At 36.6% G+C, this 21,900-nt stretch overlaps 1 protein-coding gene across 14 annotated transcripts in view; it reads right to left on the bottom strand.

Moving 5' to 3' along the window:
* runx2b (RUNX family transcription factor 2b) overlaps window positions 1-21,900 on the bottom strand; it is a 149,252-nt gene that overhangs the window by 77,565 nt on the left and 49,787 nt on the right. For 12 of the 14 annotated variants that reach the window (XM_082148620.1, XM_082148611.1, XM_082148619.1 and 9 more), the window contains 2 exons: window positions 15,467-15,545; window positions 15,174-15,364 (listed from right to left, as the gene is read on the bottom strand). The exons of 1 other annotated variant lie outside the window; for it this stretch is intronic. The gene's annotated coding sequence lies outside the window, so the exon portion shown is untranslated. Of the gene's footprint in view, window positions 1-15,173; window positions 15,365-15,460; window positions 15,546-21,900 lie in introns of all 14 variants that reach the window. One more of the 14 variants, XM_082148621.1, reaches the window with a different exon arrangement.

Genomic DNA, 21,900 nt, shown 5'->3' with positions numbered 1-21,900 from the left:
TCCGTTCTTGTTCATTTTTATATATCATGTGTTTTTTTTTTTACTTGTAACAAACAACTTGTAAATGTCCCAATTGGGAGAGGGTGTGCAATTTTCAAAGAGTTTAATTAAACTTTCATGTTATATATTTTTGCATGCATTAGTGTGAGTTAATAAACGTAACTGGTTGTGTACACTTGGCACATAATATCTAAATATCGATTAATCGATCGATATAGCCCTGAATCGAATCGAATCGTAATCGTATCGTAGAATTATTTGAGGTATCGGCAAATATCGTATCGTATCGTGATTAACTGTCCGATTTACACCCCTAATATACAATACCATTGCAACACAATGTTTTTTTGTCTTGTGACAAACAGCCACATGCGGAGAAGCAAAAACAAGATCTGCTGTATGTCCATTGTTGTTTACCAGGTCACTTTCTTCGCGCGAGAATGGCGTTGATCTCTACTTTCTGGCATACACCACGTCTATTGAGTAAGGGTACTGTTGGTGGTGGAAACACAAGCCGGATCAGGGTTTACTATCCCGAATAGTACTGTATTGTACTGTACAGCTCTGTGAAAAAGAGCTACAGTATAAATGCTTTGTTTATAATGAGGAGAACGTTTTAAGCTATGAAAATTGCAAGACACATTAATGGTATAAATGGTCAAAAGATCAAGGCAAACTGGATTTCTCATGCCATGACATTTACATAGTATTTTTTATTCTACCGTTTGTGTAAGATTCTACTATGTCAGCCAGATCAGGAGTAGCTGTAACTAAAACAGTCTGCCGTTCTTGTTTGTTTTCGTGAGTGTTGGCCACTGGCAGCCTTAATGCAGTGCCATCTCCATGTGCCAAAAGCCTGAACCAGATTTAATGACATTAAAAGACTTTGACAGTTGTTTAAATTAGGTTTTGAAAACAACATGAAACAGCATTCACAACACATTTAAATTTTAATATGACATATTTTTGAGTGAAAAGGAATATCCAATTGAAAAACATTTTGTTCATCCATTTACCCATTAACTATACTGAAGCTATAAGGGATAAATATATTTTTAAATAATACAAAATTAATAAGATTATTATATATACATACAGTATATCTTTTTTTGTTTTATTTTATGAAAACACCAATACTAATCAGCAGAAAATATAATAAAAATAAACCCCCATAAATCATAACTTTGCATGCAAGCATTTATATTTCGATTTACAAAGACATGACCCAATTTTTTAAATATAATTCTGAGATAATTATCCAATGCTAGATAAAAGGCAAAAACAATACCAACCAAACAGAACTAAATCAAAACACTGACACACAAGATGTGCGCGCATTTCTGCTTGGTGTGCGAATGTCATTTTGGTTCTCTTTGTCCTTAAAGGAAGTTTTAAGTGGGTGGTTTGAAGACCAACTATGGTGCAGATATATTTCTGGTTTTGCTGTGGGTTAGACACTCCCAAGAACCTCACCAGAAGTATGCAGATCAAGGCCGTGCTATAGAGCAGACGATTAACAGCATTAAACCATGACCTATTGAGGTCGGCCCTTTTCCTCTTGCTTGGAAGTAATCTAATGGCGGAATTAATTGAGTTTCCTCTTCGCCTGTAATAAGAACCTCTTCCTTTTTTAATCACATTTCAGCTCTGCTGAATGGATCGACATAGCATTCTTGGCTAAACAGTATTTGAACGAAGTTCAAATTCCAAAATGCCATTGGAAGTGGGCAGAAAAACATTAAAATGCTATTTAAGTGCATTTCAAGCATTGTAAACTGTGACCATATCCTGTTATTGAAGGGATGGCAGCTTTGCTGCATCGTGACAGAGTAAACTCATACGGTATGCAGCACTGTCCTGTTGGAACTGGCCAGCATGTTTAGTCATACATTAGGAAGAGGGATTTTTTAAAGTGCTATCTGATGCTTGCGGTGGTGCGTGTGGACACAGTGGTCTTTTTTAGGCGTGCCTTAGAATGGACGCACAACAATTTTACCATTTACTGTGGTCTTGTGATGGTGTATTGCCACTGTTATATTGGTTTGGAATGTACCATTCTATTTTTGGGTGGGCTTACTCAAGAGTTGGGTTTTCAACTACTTATCTCCGCAGCTCACATCCAAAGCCTCTTGAACTTCAACAAGTCCAGTGTAAAATATAAAATCAAGCAGTTTACATTTTCTAAAGGAATTTTAAATACATCTTTTGCCCTTTTTTTTCCTCCACAATCGCAAGCAGTGCCAAAGAAAAACAGTATGGCGTGCAGTGCTGATGTCTGTTTTTAATATTAACAGACATGAGTTTGATATTCTGAAACATACCAAAATAAGCAGTATTTCTATATAACTGGAGCCGGCCGGTGAAGTGAACAAAATAACCCGTTCACGTCCGCCACTAGGAGCTATCTGTGTTTATTTATCTGTACAGAGCATATCTACGGTATTTCAGCGTTAACTGACAGCCTTCATAATATTTAATGGAATAGCACCAAACAGGAGAAACTTCAAAAGGCCTCCATCGTCACTAAAACGAACCAAGATTATCATTGTCAGGCTGTTAGCTTATATCAATCATATTAAATTAAAGAATTCTAGGATAAAAATAATAAAATACTGAATGCATGACAGCAAATTAAACTATAAAATAAAAATAAAATAACACAAACTGCACTGTATACAGAACAAAATGTTTTACCTCAAGTCAATATAAACATAAAATATGTAAAATAACATCAAATTAAATAGCTAACTCTCATTAGAGTATTAGTAGACTCTATTAGACTGTTAAGTTAGGGTTCGGGTATAGCATAAATTTACGTAGTTGCAAAGTTACTTAGTCAACGATGGATAGATTACTTACAAATTGTAGTCCAATACAAAAAAATAGTTAGTAACAATCTATTACACATTTTAAGCAATATAATCTGACTACTTTTAGATTACTTTTGACCTAACTGTTTATTTTTTTGTTTGAATAGTATAATCTTTAATAAAAATACCAAGAAAAAGAAATTTTTTTCTTTTTTTGTTATCAACAACCTGAAGTGCATTAAACATTACATTTATCAATGAATTTATTACAAAAATAATGTATTTGTTTATGCTTTGTGGCCTATCAATTTTCCATGTTATTAGGCACCTGCCCTACTAGTGGTCGGTCTGTGCGTACAATTTCATAAAACTTTTGAAAAAGGAAAATTTTACAGAAAAAAAGAATAATTAGGGTTAATGAATCAACTAATTCTGAATAATTTACGGCCATTTTGTGAATATTAAAGCTGCAGTCCGCAGTTTTTCCTCTTTGTCGCCATCTCTGTTCGAAATCTGCAATTGCAGTTAATCGCGGAATTATCAACTTTACGTGCGTTGTGCCTCGGCACGGCACAGCGCGGATGAATCTGATGTTTTGAGGAGAATGTGGCTGTCAGTCACCGCGCCGGTGTGGATACTGTCATTCGCAATTCACAGATTCTACTTTTTGGAAGTATGACCAACAGAAAAATCTTCACCAGAAAATGTCGTCTGAACAAGTAAGTAACATCCACTTTTGTTCTGACCAGCTACTGTTAAGGGGAAAAAAGCATTGCAGTAAATCATGCTGATTAAATCTAACAAAAAAATCACGTCAAACCGTGCAAATTATACTTTGTTCTCAAATTGTTAATGTTAACAACAGCAGCATTGCGTGACTACATTTAATGCCCTTCCGATATTAATCCTTGTTTTCGCATGGGCCGGTTGAGGTCTCTTTTTTTCTCCTTAGTCCGAAGTCATTCGTGTTTTACAGCGGGTGAATCTCCTGGTGATTGTCGTTTGAACCTTTCTGGATCCACCATCGAATTGATCAATTTAATTATATCAAGTGCTGTGAGAAAAGGCTATACATCTCCACCTCCAACACCCTCACACGCAATATAGCCTACTAGCCGAGACTCCTTCTTTGTGTGTGATATGATACGATGATATATGACTCCTCCTTTGTGTGTACAGATGTGACGTAATGATGCAAAGACATGCTCGAATTTCCCGCGGAAATCCACCACTACCACTGGAATTAAAACATGATTACAAGCTTACCGTTTTGAATCAAGCTAAGGCAAGCAGATAGTGTCGAACACTGGCTGGTTATATACTTGCTCAAAAATTTATTTTGGATAATTTTTAACCCAAAAAAGCTACGGACTGCAGCTTTAAGTAAACATGTAATCAATAAAAAGGAAACTATATTCGGATTATGAGTATTTATTAGTAATATAATCTAATTACAAGTATTTAATTTTTGGAATATGATTACATAATCCAGATTACATATAATCAGTTACTACTCAGCACTAATAACTCTAGATGGTACAGGCTGATAGGTTGCAATCACATCATTCTCTATAGGACACAGCTGATTGGTTCCTGCTGTATCAGTAGCCAATGAGCTCGCTGCTCAACCTTCAAATACTTGGCTAGCATTTGCCTTAGCAGTGCAGCGCACTTTCAGAAACCCTCCACCTTCCCCAGCTCCACCTGTATAGATCTGCTACGGGTTATTTATGTACACGCGATTTTTCCCTCCTAACCAGTTCAGCGGAAATCCTGCCCTGCAGCTAATTTCATTGGTTAAAGGGTTGGTTCACCCAAAAATGAAAATTCTGTCAGTAATTACTCACCCTCATGTTATTCCAACCCTGTAAGACTTTCGTTCTTCTTCGGAAACACAAATTAAGATATTTTTTATGAAATCTGAAAACTGGCTCACTCCTTCATCATAGGCTGCAAGGTAATTTCATCTGCCAGCCCAGAAAAGTAAGTAAAGACATCGTTAAAATAGTCCAAGTGACTACTTTGGCTCAACCTTAAGTTTATCAAGCGACGAGAATACTTTTTGTGCGCAAAAACCCACCTAAAATAACGACTTTATTCAACTATTCAGTTTCTTCCGTGTGGGCCTCTGACGTGAGTTCACGAGAACGCCACGACGCATGCGTGAGACGTGTAGGTTTAGGGATCAGTGTTTGACCAGTACAGTGATTGACATGACCAATATAATCTTTAGAATCGGCTGCAGGGCGGGATTTCTGCTGAACTGGTTTGGGGGGAAAAAAATCATGCTTTATGTACACTATATTGTACAGAAGCAGCATGTCTTACTTGCTCACAGCAACGTGTTGTGTATGTATTGGCAAGTCCCACACATGCTCTGCAGCAGCAGCAGCAGATATATATCATATATATCATATACAGTATATCAAATATGTCCACATTATCATACCCACTACCATGCCAAACACTCTGAGAGTTGTCATGACAGAACTTATAGTTAGTAGAATGTCTAAAGTAGACCATCAAAATTAAGTGTTATACCATTACTTTCATCACACGAGAATATAAAACCTCCCCCAAAAAACTACAAACAAAAGCAGTAACAGCTAAATAAACCAGCAAATAGAAGAAAAAAAAGAAAAACTTTTTCAAAAGAAGTCATGCTGGGATGCTAATCTCCAGCATTGTATCACTAGTACATATGTAAACATGTTATATGTTATAGTAAATGTAAAATATATTGTGCCTGCATTGAACGTAGCTTATTGAATGTCTTTGGATTGTTTGAATTTGGAGCAGGGTGAAAATAACAAATGAACATAAGGAGATAACATGCTTTGATTTGGACTGATTTGCACAGGAAGCTTTTTAATGAGGTGAGGCGTTCATATGCTGAAAGCCCCATAATCGTATTAGCCCATTAATAATAATGCAAAGCGAGAGCACAGCGGTTCAAAGAGGCAGCGTTACTCCAGCCGTTGTCATTGTGGAGAGACCGCAGGTCCGTTTTGGCAGTTCCGCTTTGTTTGTTGTGCTCATTTCTGTCAACTCAGTGGAAATACGGCATCAGCCAACTGCACGGCGTCTTGTTCGTACTGTGGCTGCACTCCTGATCAGTGTCACTTTAATTGCAACTGAATCTATCTGGCTTCATGGAACTAATTTAAATGTGTATAATTTTGTATTTCTAAAAAATCTGTCATCCCAAATATGTAAATGTTTAAGAGGCAGCCGTCTCTGCTTGGCTCTAAATAATATGGCTTCAATAAACTTGAGTGTCAAGTATGCTTGATTTATTTGAAGTGGAGGGGAAGACTTTAATATGAGACATATGTTTTCAATAGATAGCTGAAGTTTGAACCGATAAATCACCAGAAGATGTAGAACGGCAATGCAGCAGGCAGCCAGTGATTTGTAAGTAATATAGGGCAGGCATACAATACTCTGCTTCAGATGATTCGCATGCAATTTTTTCCTGTTGGTTACAGTTTAGATTTTTCATCCCATCAAGACTGCATGCAATCCGGACAATAATTACAGAGAGCACTGGATGAAGATCCCTGGAGACCGCAAGCTTTTGTCTGATTATGATGGTGGAGGAACACTTTGCAAAAAGCAAAGCAATAAGTGATTTTTCTACTGAACAAAAAGTTGTAATACTGCAGACACTGCATTAATTGGGTGAAGAGGTCTAAAAAATAATGGTAAATAAAAAATATATAAAATAGCCTTTTTTCTACAGGTCAGTATAATCAAAAGTATTGACAAATTGTTTAAATTAAATTAAACAGCTTATGTGAGCAGAATCTTAATAGGAAAAAATATATTTATTAATATTTCTTAATGTTAAAAGACAAAGACAGTATAGCCAAATAACATATAATAATAAATTCATATGATATATTTATAGTAATCGAATACAAGAAATTGATCAAATATACATTAGTAATAATTTAAATATTAAATGCATGCAGCACATACATGTGCAACTGATATTCACACAATAATAACACTATATACACTGTAAAACAATTATTGTTGGTTTAACTTAAAGTAAGTGGTTGGCTTAAAATTTTAAGTTCATTGAAATTAAAAAACTTAGTTAATACAATGAAGGAGATTGGTTTAATCAACAGAAACTCAAAATATTATGTTATCTGAAGCACGATTTGACAAAAGAAAAAATGTTGTGATAAAAAGTCATAATTTTTTTTTTTTTTACAATGTACTATTGTGCATCTAATAAAAAATATATTAGATTGTTTCTTAAATGTAATTTTTTTATTTCCCATAATTCCTTAGGTTGTCTGCCTTTTAAATCAAATCAGTGTCATCAGCCTGCTCTCATAAATACAGTACAGACTATAAACAGGCCTTTGCATTTTCGCCGCTGTTCTCGGCTTCTTGTGTTTCACTGCAAGACAAACGAATGATTGTAGTCAAAGCCTGTTTGTGCGTAGCTGTGCCAGATCAAAAGCCACACAGACTAACAAACGGAGAAATTCACAAAACTGTTATGAATTACGGGGCTTTCCTCCATAGACAAAACACTGACAAAGTCTCCAGAACTCTCTGAGGCTTACCACTCACTGGCTACTACAAAAATCTGCCAAAAAACACCATTTATTGATACAAAGTCCTTCATCGTGCATTGACGGCACAAGGATTACAGCACACTTGCCCTATGATTAACGTGCTTTATGAACAAATTATAGCTTACAAGTGTTTTTCACTGGCGTCTTGGCCTTCCAGACCTCTACGGTCAAGATTAAAATTACAATGTGCGTTTTAACCGAACAACTGCATCATCTACAGATAAACTCCTTCAAGATTACAGCGAACAAATACGTCCAAAACATCTCTGTTGCTGAGCAATGTGGCATGACACATCCAACATTAACAGTTTGATCTATAAACCAGAGTGGGAGGGTTTGTGTATGTGCAGCATCAAAAGAAACAGACTCAGAACACCATATGTACTCAATGTCAAACGCCCAATGTGATGTGTGAACAGCCAGAGGCCATAACATATGGAGATCTTCTGTATGCTCAGCTTTATAGACATGTGTAGATTTGCTCGTCTTAAAGGGATAGTTCACCCAATGAAAATTCTGTCAACATTAAATCACTCTCGTGTCGTTCCAAACTTTCTTTCTTCAGCAAAAAACTATGTAAGATATCTAGGGTCCAAATAACACTGGACCCCATTGCCTTTCATAGTATGAGTACAAACACACCATGAGGGTGATTACATAATGATAGAATAAAAATTTTGGGGTGAACTTTAAGTTAATTTGGTTGATGCATCTCTGCAAAATGTAACTCTTTCCCGGCCAGCGTTTTTTATTTATTTATTTATTTGTATTGCCAGCCACCACCAGCTTTTTTACCCCGATTATTTGAACATGCAATATATGAAAATAAAGAACAGAGCCTCTGCATAAAAAAGGTTTTATTCTAGCTTTATGCATTCTTTTTTATCATTTTTTTTTTAAGTTTAATAAAAAGCAACATTTTGAAAGCAACTTTTTTTTTCAAAGACTACAACATGCATAAGCAATGCTTTTATTGCTTGTTTCTGCTTCTTCGCCTGTGTCATGATCAGGAGATGCAGTGCTCTTTCAGAAGATGCGTAATATCACTTCCTAGCGTATAACAGTGAAAACGTGGAAAGCCGGAAATTTCCATAAATGTAAATAAGCTAAAACAACTAAAATCAATAGATTTCTAATTAATAGAGGTCACCTCAACAAGGTTTTTTTTTTTTTTTACCAGTGTTTTCACAGTCAAAATCTGGATGCATCAGATTACCTAATATTAAAACTGATTTCTAAACTTGGAAAAGTCATGAAAATTAATAAAATCTCCACTGGCATTTTTATAATGAATATATTTTGTTGTTGTTGTTGTTGTTATTATGCCAAGCTCTAAAACATTTTATCGGGTAGAAAATGATTTAAATTTTTTTTTTGTAAATCACACGCAACTTGATAAGTCATATAAATTCATTGGTTAAATAGAGTGGGATCCATTCAGCATTCAGCTATTAAAATTTCTGGAATCCTAAAAATCAAGCGTAGCGTTAGTTCTGGCAGGTCACGTTAGTCAAGCTCGCATCAGCTGATCCACATCTACCTATAGGAATACGACGCCTATCACTGTATACATATATACGCTCCTTATGTATTATCAGCAGCTATCGCGTTTCTCAGGAGCTTATTACCCTCATCCATCCCCAGCTCCTCCTCTCATCAGTCAGGATTGGCATTCTGATTCCCCTTGAATTAGAATAAATTCTCAAAATATGTTGTACTTTAAAATTTTGAATTAAATATATTTGCAAACTTTCATGTTGGTTGTGTTCTGTTTCCCCCAAGGGGGGTTATTGCTGCTCTCCCTGCTCTTATCCATGCTAGGCTGCATGGATGCGCAGGGAGTTCTCGCCCAGAACGGAACCATACCGCCAATCCAAACTGTATGCTAATTGTCAATCGTATTTGACGGTAGTGGTCCTGACAGGAATTTAATTTACAGAAACCAGGAGGGTTGTGTCTTTGAATGTTGTTGATGATGATGATGAGGGACTTGGAGCCAAAAAGTTTGAGAACCACTGCTGTAATGTGAACTGGATAGCGCATTAAGAGCTTAATTTTGCATGTTCCAAAAAAGGTTCCAATTAGAATCAAAAAGGGTTTTACAGCCTTCTTAATTTCCACATAAACATTTTATTCTCTCTAGTAAAAAAAAAAAAAAAAAAAAAAAAGGTTCTGTTGCTTTAAAGAACCCATAAATATGATGGTCTAAAAAGCCTATAATGTAACACAAATATTTGTTAATCTTTAAAGAACCTTATAGTTTAAGCCCCAAAAAGGAGCCAAACATGATTGCTGATAACAAGTTTCTGTACTGAACCAAAGATTCTGTAAAGAACCACTGAACAACTATTATTTCCAAGAAGGTTCTCTCTCAGATGGAAATAAATGTAAACCGAGTGCAGTTTTAGCTGACGGTGTTTGGAGTCGCGGAACACATACTCAGATTTACAGCATGTTCAGTTGTTCCACACACACCCATGTTAGGTTTGAACATGACCACCAGCTGAGTTCTGTAGCCCGAGAACGGGTTAGTGTTCGTTTCAAAGGTGGGAATGTATATTTTGATGCTCATTTTCCTGAAACGCTTCACTTCACAGTGAAGAGAAGTGAGTCAGACCGTTTCTACAGTTTTCCAGCGATTCTGCATAGTCACCACTTCTGTGTTTATCTTAATTGGCTCATATTGGGTCTCTCCTGCGTCCTAAAAGACAAATCTCGTAATGTTTGACTCTGTAAAATGGTCTGAAGTGTTTAAATGTTAAGAGCGTTTTGAGTGGAGAAGGAAAAGTCACTGGAAAAGACCAGACACGGAGGATAAACACGTACTGCCGCCATAACACACCAAAGCATGTATCCGACCACTGGGCAGCGCGTGTGGGTGGCATGCATGGTTAATTTGCACACCTGTGAGAGAGTATTTGCTTAACCAAGAAGCTACTTTGAAAAAAGCCATCCATAAGGATAACAAGCATACGCCTGTAAACGTGCGTGCTTTTCCGGCTGCCTGTCTTATTTTGTTACTCTTAATTCAAATTCCAGCATGGTTTTTAAATTCAGCTCGGAAAAGATTCAATTGGTTATATTTATTCTTCATTTTGTCTTTTATTATTCCCTGAGAGATTGTTTTCTTCAATGGATATTGCTTTTTTTGTGTGAGTGAAGCGTAAAGAATGTCTTAGATCTTAACATGCATTTAAAGGTCAAAAAAAAATTCCAATTAACTCTTCCCTTTTCTCTTATTTACGGCAAGTTAAAAGGCTTTTACAAGTTTGCTGGATGTGTTATGTTGCTTTTACAATGGAGAAAAAAGAAACGGAACAATGCACTTTTACAGTACATGTTGTGAAGTCAAAGTCAGATGGAGGCAACGAAACATGCAAAGCAAGAAAAATACTTTAAAGTTCTGCTTTGGTGGCTGGTTCACATCCTGGCTGATTTGTGCATATATTCACATTAAATTACTTTTGTCTTTTTAAGAATGGTTGTTAAATGTTGCGCACTAAGAAACCGCCATTTAATGACATTGTTTTTTTTTAGTCTCTAATTAAACCTTATTTGGTCTTTAAATGTGGTTTTCTGCATCTTCAGTTTGTCAAGGAAACAATTCATCACCTGCTAGATGTTTGGCAAACCATTGTTTTTAAGTGACTATTTTCCTATTTAAGGAATACTGTAATTTTTTTTTCTTACGCAATCAAATCCATGTCCATGTGCCTGGAAACACTTTTAGAAGTAACAATTAAACAGGACAGTCCTTTCACAAACCCCTTCCATGATACCAGCTTAGATGGCAACTGTGACCAATTGGAACTATTTTTTCAGATACCTCACAACCGCGTATAAACTTCCGCTCTTCCGCAACTTCCGTTGCTCTGCTCACGCTAGCCTTCTGAGAGACAGAGAACCGAGCGAAAACACCTAAAAGACTACAACCAAATGTAAACAGCCCCCTTTCCGTCTCCGGTAGCGCAGTAATATCAACGAGCAATGAGTCCTCCAACGGAAATCAATGGATTTTACAAAATGGCAAATAAAACACGACAGAAACTGTATTTCGCTACGCTACTTGTTTTGGAACATCAACGAACACCACTAACCACTCGGTGAGTTGCACAGTTTTGAAAACGAACGTTAAGGGTTGTTTTAAGGACATGTTTGTGCATGGCCATATACTCCCATTCTAAAGCGGTCATGGGCAATTCTAAAATAGTCAAAAAGTCGAGACAGTCAGGAACCATTGTCAAAATTTCTTTGTCCACCACTCTTGTTCATCCAAAACAAACTACAAAATAGACTCAAAGTGTTAAATACCGGAATTGTCCTTTAACTTCATTAACTGAACATTACCAAACTATTAGATCTTCTATGTACCTTAAAATATGACAATTACCACCATAATACGGGTGGTAAAATAGAGGGCAACATTCTATTCATTCAAATTATTCATTATGAATGAACTGTCACATGTGGCTGTAGCGAAGAGCACAACGAAGGAGATTAATAACAGAAACAGTCTACATTTAAATCCACACAGAATACTCAGAAGATCGTAGGAGAACTAACAAACACAACCACGTTAAGCACGTTAACATGTCTCAAAAACGTGGTTTGAAATCGCTGGTGTTTCTGACGTCACAAACTACCTTGTAACCAATAAGGTCAATGTGTCATTGTCTACGAGTGGATCTCTGAGCTGGTGTGAGTGACTGGAGGCGGGGCTAATTTGCATATCCATAGAACTGCGCAGGGTTTGAATTATGATTTCATCTTCGTGGGGGTCTCTTTAAAAAAAGAAAAAAAAGTAGCCTATGAGCAGGCGCGGTGTAGCTTACTAATGTAAATAAATAAAAATGTTTAATAAAAAAGCGTTGCTAACACAATTCAGTTTAAATAGTACATTTGGTTTAATTTGTCGTTTAATGAGGTCTAATATGTGTTGTTAGTGGTGAGAATTTTCACGTGAATAAATAAATAGATCCAACGATTTTAAGCGTGTGTTTAAGTGGTCCAGTGTCAGAACTTCTGCCAAGTGTGTCAGAGGTTCTGGGTTCTAATCCGGACTCGTATAGGTTTTTAATTTTTTTTTATCAAAACCGATTATGTTTATCAGTGGTTGTATATCAGGCAAGGACACGTTTGTGTGCATTTTGTTTTGTAATTTCACCGGAACGAATAGAGAGTCTCCACAACGGATTGAAGCGCACGTCCGAGTGAAGACTGTGCGCGAGCCACAAGAGAACACAGTATCTGCGCCACTGATCGCAGCGGCAACGAGCACTTTGACCACTTTATTAAAAAAACAACACATTTCAGCGCTAGATCGCCTCTTATTTAACAAACGAACTAAATGAATGCTCTGCTAGTTAACTGAAGATGTTTTATTTATTTGTATTGGTATATTAGTGCCGCGAGATGTTTCAAAAGTGGTGGGGACAATATCGACCTTAGCAAAAAGTGGTGGGGACATGTCCCACCCGCAAATTACACCTATGTTAAAATAACACTTGCCTGATGGGTTATGCTACTGCTAGATCGGACGTTGACGTCACTTCTGTGAGTTGAGAAAAGACAGTAAAAGTCCTGGCAGAAAGCGAAGCATAAGGATGTAGTGTGGTGACGATCCGAGATCCCGCAAGATTCATGTTTGGCATCTTGTCCAATCTGTTAAGTCACGCTACAGTAGTCTGAAGGAAAAAGTGCTTTATTTGTCATCTAAAATAATGGTGCTGATGATTTTTAGAGACCCCCACAGGTGTATGATTTTACTGCTTTCATGGGAGCTCATCCTCTCTCTATGGGAGCTCAGCTCCCACTCCCACGTAATTCGAACCATGGAACCGCGTATACTAAATGAGGCAAGGGTGTAGTTACATTCATTTTATCCTTTTTTATAAATTTCATTTATAATCAAGGATAAAACGGAACAGTTGTGGGAACTGATTAACAACCAAGGAAACTAACTGGAGAACTAAGGCAGGCAAAACAGGAACAGAACAAAGAGAAACGAAACCAAAACTAAATATATACACGGTACATGAAAAAGTACTTCTTGCCCTTTTCATGACCAATTACTTATAAACATGTATAAATAATAAATAATTCATCAATAAAAAAGCTATCAGGCGCAAAAGCACAACACTGAAATAAACATGAACTAAACAACATAAATATAAAAAAGTAAAAATACACAGTGTAAAAAAATGGTTGTTTCAACTTAAAAAAAGTAAGTGTTCGTGCTGCCATACAATTTTAAGTTTAGTCAACTCAAATATCCAAGTTATCACTTAGTACAACTTCACATTTGAAGTTGACTACATTAAATGCAAGTTTAACAATTTTTTTGTATTTTCATCAGTGTTGGGTAAGATACTCTAAAAAATTATAAATTACTAGCTACTAATTACATCTTCAGCGGTGTAACCAGTTTACTGTGCTAATTACACTTACTTATTCCTGATTACTTTCTAAATCCCACATCAACCTTGGCCAGTTGAACAATACAAGGATAGAAATGAAACTGCTCTTTTAATTCTTTCAAATAAACAGTATGCAATTGCATATGGGGTGGTGTGGCGCAATGGATAAGACACATGCCTTTGGTGTGAGAGACCCGGGTTCCAATCCACTGTGAGACACCAATGTGTCCCTGAGCAAGACACTTAACCCCTAGTTGCTCCAGAGGCGTGCGACCTCTGACATATATAGCAATTGTAAGTCGCTTTGGATAAAAGCGTCAGCTAAATGAATAAATATAAATGTAAATGTAAATGCATATATTATTCTTAAACTGACCACAATATTCCAAGGGAGAAGGTTACATTAAAAACATACATTTGATCAAATTAGAAATCCACTATTGTTTTACATAGAATTGTTATATAGTCTATACAGTAATTAATGCAGTCAGAAGTAACTGTAATTAAATTACAGAAAAATGAAGAGTAATGCCTTCCTTTACTTTTTCTTAGAAAGGCATTACATCCAACATGGATTTTCATATTATTTTCTCATTAAAATTACAAAAATGTAAAGAATATCTGTGCCAAATACCTATCCAGGGATCAAAAAGTCCAAAAACTTCAGGTGTGTGGGTTAAAAAAGTAATGAATTGTGAAAGTTTTCACTTAGGGGCAGTTTGTTTGGGGCACTTTATCCACTCTGAATAAAGTTAGTGAGAGATTTCTCATCCTCCTTGAGTGCAAGCTTTGTATTTTTCATTAGTCCATTAAAATAATGAACTTCTTTCTTTCTTTTTTTTACAGCACGTCAATGTTTTTTGCAAGGTAACTGTTTTCCCCTTGCCTCTCACAGAATCACATCTGGGCATGCCGAGACTTTTGCCTGTCCCACTGAATGAAGCTCTTCCAACCTTTTATGTCTGAGTATGTGTTTTTGCTGTGGCAAATTAGTCTGTCAAATTAGCCCATGGGCTTTGTCAACATTCCTGATGTCTGATGCATCAGAACATCACCTGATATTACATTTTAATACAAATGACATGCTGGAAGATGCCAAAAAGGGTCATTAGCAGCATGTTCAGCTGACATAGTCTATAATAATTCATAGTAAACAATAATAATAATAATAGTCTTTCTTTGGAGGACAATAAAACACACAATCTCCAGGGAAGATCTGCCCCACCACGCTCCACAAAGAACTCATAACCCCATCACAACATTGGCGGCTTTGAATATTGGCAGAAACAAGCTGCCTCGTGCAGGAATGAACTTGTGTTAATATATCAACATTATAAGACCCTCATTATTACCTCATAAGCCAGACACAACAGCGTCTCATCAAAGAAGTCCAGGCGCAGGCGGGCCTCCTTTTTGTTTATTATGAGGATGAAATGGATCAGATGATACAGCACTCTTTGGTTAGCAGTATAAACAGACTCGGAGATATACAGGCACAGACAGAATCTGCAGGAATTTTCTGCACTGATTTTGGAAGGTAAATCTGCAGAAAGGAATTAAAATGTGTCAAAGGTAGCCGAGGGTAATACACAAGTATTCATAGCTTAAATTAAAGCTGAAATATTTAATAAACAAGCACACAAACTGCGGTGGGTGTGAAGAACGAGGAGTTTTCTGCAGGTGTAGATTCCATCTAGGCTTGGAAATCATCCATTTTTTTCTCCCTGTAACCACATGATGTAATAAAAGGATGTGTATCAAAAACAATCTACTGATAAAATAGATATTGGATGATAATGAACATACTGTAGAGTGTAACCACAACCAATATCACCAGTCAAAACAAATGGCCATTATTTTTTATAACTATTAAGCAATTTTCCCCTCAAATTCTTAGCACTGTAATGTGAAAGAATATATTTTTCCTTACATTAATGCAAAAAGTAATATATATTAATAGTAAAAGTATTTATACAACATTGTAGTATTTGTTGTACTACCTTTAATTGATGCAGATTTAATACAAAAATAAACATTGTATTAAGTATTCAAGTTAAAATATGTCATTACAGAAAGGAGAATGACTATATTTTGCCTCATGTAAAACACATTTTGTTTTTCTCTTGATTCTGTGGGTGAAATATGGCATGTTTTTGCATGATTCGCTCAAGTGCTTTCGAGACTATAATAAATTCTGTGCTCTCCACCCTGTACAAGTATAAATTAGCACAGGGCAGAGGGCACTTGCAGGCTTACGGACTGGACTGTAAACGTGGTCATGCTACTTATATGGAGACTGCACCAGTAATACGCCGAATTATACGATAAATTCACTCCAGATGTGGCAATCATCCCCAGCCCTCAACCTGACAGTGTGCACACTAGCATCTGCAGTAGCTTTTCAGTGATCAACTCTCCCTCTATCTGTCTTTTTCACAGACACACTCACACAAACACTGCGGACAGTCCACAATGTTTGCGTTTTTTCAAGAGATTGCTACCATACCTGCACTGCAAACACTCGGTGACTGCGTTTCCTTCCACTCAAGCTGAAATAAAGGCCGTATTAGCAAATAGTGTTTATTTAACCCCTTAATAGATGCACTCTGGTGGAAGTTAGGTGGAGGCCCTTCTCAAAACAAAGCCTGTAGTTCTCTGCAGCTGACACTTTGATTAATGTGAACTAACACTGCAATTACCACTGTTGCTATTGAAGATCAGAGACGGGTTGTGAAGTGCATTACAGTTGCTAGAATCATAAGATGTTGTTCAGGGTAAGCTAACAAAAAAAAAAAAAATCGTTATCTAAGCTAAAATCTAGATGCTAAAAAAATACACTACAGAAATATTATCCAAGTTAAATTGTAAGCTAATGTTTCAATAGTTCCACTACAATCAACATGGCAAAAGTAGTGTGCTACTTTTAAGCATGTTCATTTTTGTATAGTAATTAAAATATTTTTGTAATTATGAAATATTAAAAACCATTTTAACACATACACATAATATATATATATATATATATATATAGCATGTTCAGATATTCACAACAAAATATTCTGGGGGCACTGAAAGTTTTGTGAACTTTTTTAAAAACGCTGGCAGGGAAAGAGTAAAAAAATGGAAATTCCTTAGAAAAAAACTTTGCACTGTTAAAAAAAAGTGTTTACTCACTATGGCATGAATTACTTTAGTATTGAATTATTAACTGAATTATTACTCTATTCATGCGCCATGGTTTTTAGAAGGTCCCTAAAAAACTACAATCAAGGCAAAAGTCAAAATATGGTACGTTTTGGTACTTTAAATGCTTTGTTGTATATTAATACTCTTTTCCTCAAAAATGTGTTTAGCTATTGCTTCACATGCAGGTGTTGAACTCAATAAACACTTTCTTTATCACTGGAAAATGATATGATGCATTGGTTTCATTTTAATTGCAAGTAAATATCAACCTCATCCAACACACTGTTTTGTTCTCTGTGTCCTTAAGTATTTTTAAACATTTATATGGAGTGAGAAACTGCCCTGAACAATTAAGTGTGAGAGCGAGCAGTTCAAATAATTCAGAATGATTCACTGAAATGAGCTGATTCAAAGAAAATTTGATTCGGTTGAATTGGACAAGGGTAGTTTTGATTCGAAAATGACTCGTGCTCGATTATGTTGGAATATGAGTAGAACGCACATTAATTGCACCACAAAGTTGCAATTTCAAGTGGAAAAAAGGACTTTGATTTGATAAATTACATTGATTACACACGAAATATACATTTATATTTGTATTACTGTTAAAAAGGCTCCTGCCTTTGTCAGTATGTGAAAGAGAGAAATTATAACAAATTATATTCAGATAAAAATCACTCAAACATACACTGAACATTGTAATTAGGATTAAGTAGGAAGTAGGAATGCATAATGAAATGAAGCATATTGTCAGGGAAAATATAATCAATAAAACAGCATTGCAACGGAAAAGCAACATGACTTAAAAGAAAAAAAAACGAATCCATAATGTACAGATCATATAAGCATCCTGCCACATAAAGTAGTTTTACCAACATGACAAATAATCAGAAAAACGAATTATGATACTTTGCTGTTATAGCAGAGCAACTCGGAGGAAACAAATTCAGCTCATTATGTTGAAGTCAAATTTGCTTTATGGAAAGACTTTCAGTCATTAGAACCAACACACACTGAGGAAATTGTTTTTACAGGAAAATGAATTCCCTTGACACGCTTTTAAGGATCAGAGAAGGCAGTGTCTCCATCAAATTACATTACGAGACAAAAATGACAGTGTAAATGAAATCAAGCAAACTCGTGGCTCTTTTACAGATGGTGCACGTCCTCTGTGTTCGCTGAGGTGTGCATGTCAAAAATGAATCGCGATCAGCAAAAACAGCGGTTCTGTTGATCGAGTCGCGGTGGTTTGACCAAATGTAGCCGAGAGCACTTGTAGCTGTCCTGTCCATTTACGGGCTGAAAGGGCTATGAAAAAAGACGTCACAACGGGAAAAGGAAGTTTGCTTAGCTGTTCTTTCGGAGCCAGGTGCAAAAGTTGGCCAGACTCTTTCTCGCATGCGATCGTTTTAAGTCAGTTTTCATCACCTAACATCTTTATCAAACCCATGGGCCTAGTTTGTGTTTTCTTTTTCTCCTCCTTCTTGGGGGGCCGGCACTGTAAATTACAGAGGGGTGATGGAGAGAGGTCCCTTGTGCCTTTACACATGATTAATGCATTTAAATGTTCACGTAAAACATGCACTGCTAAGACTCTTTTTGATTACAAGTAGTTCGGTTGTAAAGTGCCTCTGCAGACCGTGCTCTTTTCTTTGACTTTGTTCTGCATCTTGAATTTTCCACTTGTTTTTTCATTCTTTCTTATACTACATTTGCCTGTAAAGTTAAATGGTTTTACTGAGTGGAAAGGATGGCGTAGGGATTTATTTGACCCACAGGAGATGGTGCTCTGTATGGACTGCTTGGAAGAGCTGTATTCTATCTCTTCAAACTAATAGCGCTAGGTGTTTTACTGAGTTTAATTCCTTTTTGTTGGTTGCAAATTTATTGATGGTAATATTGAAATGCAACACACTTGGGAGGACTAAAGCAATAAGAGAACCATTTGGAGCAATCTCGAGAAACTCTCAGACTCTATCAGTCTAGCACTCACAAATGTATGCCATTGAATGCAGATATTAGTCAAACAGTTGACCTGATTTCTTAAAGTCACCATGAAATCAAAATTGATAATTCTTTTTTTCTTTTTCTTTTTTTTTTATGGAATATTGCAGTATTTAAATTCTGACTTCAATACTGTTCTGATTAACTCATGGCAAGCATGGTTGATGATTTATTAATTTAAAGCTTGTTAACTTAGATGATGTTATCAATGTGCTCCGTCACTATGATGAATGATATATGTAATTCAGCATTATCATCTATCATTTATTCAGAACATGTATCTATTGCAATAAAATAAAGAGAAACTAAAAATAGTCAGTAATATAAAATAAAGATTAAATTGAAATGGCATTGTATGCAATCATTTCTGAGGTATGACATTTTGAATTAGCATTTAAAAAACACATTATAGATAGCCAGAGAGAGACCACCAAAAACGGGCACTGTTCACCCTGTTAAAGACAAACTTCTCTCATTACTATTTCTATCGCAGTTCATTAGCTCAAAGCGTCATGAGGATCTACTCTTGTTTGTTATTTGTTTGGGTGTTTGTGAGGGTTTCAAAACCCAACCCCGTGGCAGTCTGGGTGGTCGTCTAGACTGCCAAAGATGCCCCCTGAATGTTTGGATTCTGAGATTTATTTATTTGTATTCAGGATGAATATGCAAAATGGAAAGTGCAATCCTCTTTAGCACATCCTGCTAACAGCAGGTCGTTCATCCGTCCAGACTGTGGTTGGTCTGCTCAGACACTGACTGGCATACATGGATGACCAAGGTGCGTTGGCACACCCCACCCACTCTCAGTTTAGTGGGCAAACATTTATTCACCAATTCAAGTGTATAATCACCCTTTCTGAGCGCAGCACAAAAATATGCCGAAAATGTCAATAGTGTTTAATATTCAGAAAAAAAAGGTTTGCAGCGCACAACTAGGCCAAATAAATTTGTTTTTTTATTATGGTACATTGATGGCATTCTTATATACAGTAGCCACAGTAAGTAAGAAAATAAATAAGTTTACTATATATACCATATATATGTAGCTCAACATAAATGTTTCAAGTGGTTTCCCCCAATTTCAACTGAAAATGCAACTTTTAATGACTTCTGCAGTCTCAAAATTATTCAACCCCCTGAATAGAATCCCTCACAACAGCACAAATCTGCAAAACAGGTGTCGAATCAAGCACACCTGATGCAACTAATCAAGGGCTTCATTAGTTGCACCAGGTGTGCTTGAGCTAGAACACATGAAATATCTGAACTAGCTAGGATTGTTGAGTGTCACATTTGACTGCATGTTAGTAATATGGCTAAGTCAAAATAATGGTCCAAAAAAGTTAAGATATCATCACCCTTCACAAACAGGATAGTTTGACAGGATAGAACAGGACACAAAAAGATAGCAAAGGAACTAAATGTTCCTAGAGAAACCATTGGAAGCATAGTTTGCAAGTTCAAAGTTACAATACCTGGACGGAGCAGAAAAAGGAAGCAATCAAAGGCTGCAACCAGATTTCTGAGAGGGCAGGTTCAGAAAAACCCTTGAGTGGTTGCAAAAGACCTGCAGCAAGACTTGGTGGCAACAGGCACTGAGTTTTCAGCTTTCACAGTAAGACGCATACTAAACACATGCGGTTTACATGCCAGAACTCCAAGACATACACACTACTGACCCAAAAGCACAAGAAAAGTGCTCAAAATCATGTAAATAAGCCACAGAAGTTTGGGGATTTTGTTCTGTGGAGCGATGAAACCAAACTGGAACTTTTTGGCCCTATGGATCAGCGGTATGTCTGGAGGAAGAAGAATGAAGCACATTATGAAAAGAACACTGTCTACAGTTAAGCATGGTGGTGCTCTGTGATGCTCTGCGGCTGCTTTGCATCCTCTGGCACTGGAAACCTGCAGCGTGTGGAAGGCAAGATGGATTCATTAAAGTATCAGGAAATCCTAGGAGAAAATGTCATGCCGTCATTGAGGAGGCTGAAGCTTGGGCGTCATTGGACCTTCCAACAGGACAATGATCCCAAGCATACCTCAAATTCCACCAAGGCTTGGTTGCAGAGGAAGTCCTGGAAGATTCTACAGTGGCCATCACAGTCACCTGACTTGAACCCCATAGAAAATCTCTGGTGGGATTTGAAGTAAGCAGTTCCAGGACGCAAACCCAAGATTATTACTGAACTGGAGGCCATTGCTCATGAGGAATGGGCTAAGATTCCTCAGAAACGCTGCCAGAAGCTGGTGTCTGGTTATACATCTCGTTTGCAGCAGATCAAGACAGCAAAAGGGTGTTCTACTACTGTAAGTACAAAACCTGATTTGCAATGGGGGTTGAATCATTTTGATTACATTGCATATGTAAAAAAAAGTGGAATACACCTGTGGTTACTCTGAAAACCTTTGTGAAGTTTTAATTCCAAAATGTGCTTAGTTTAGCTCTGACAAATAAAGTGTTTTATTTTATAAGGTTTTTTTCCAAAGAACTCCAGTGTACTTTTCATAATGTCGATGGTATTATCATGTTACATGTCCAACATTACACTTTTTTAAAAAGTGTAAATAGCCAATTATTCTGTAAACATGGAATTCGTTATTTAATTTCATTACTTGTTTATAACTCCTATACCTAGCATATTTAGTAAATCTTTGAAAACAGCAATTCACATCATCCATTACATGCTACTTCAGGCTCACTGAATAGAGATTTGACCTGCTGTCAGGTTTAAAAAAAAAAAAAAACTCCTCTCCACACTCGCTTTGTATGCAGTCTGCCTGGGCTGCTACTCTAGTCATCTGGTACATATTACCTGCACATATGCTCCAGACAGCACCGGTTGACATTCAGGGTTAAACAAATCCAGCCAGAGTACAGGCCATAGA

Source organism: Leuciscus leuciscus (genome assembly GCF_965113295.1).
Source record: "Leuciscus leuciscus genome assembly, chromosome: 19".
NCBI classification, from domain to species: domain Eukaryota; kingdom Metazoa; phylum Chordata; class Actinopteri; order Cypriniformes; family Leuciscidae; genus Leuciscus; species Leuciscus leuciscus.
This window is presented reverse-complemented; position numbering and strand designations above follow the sequence as displayed.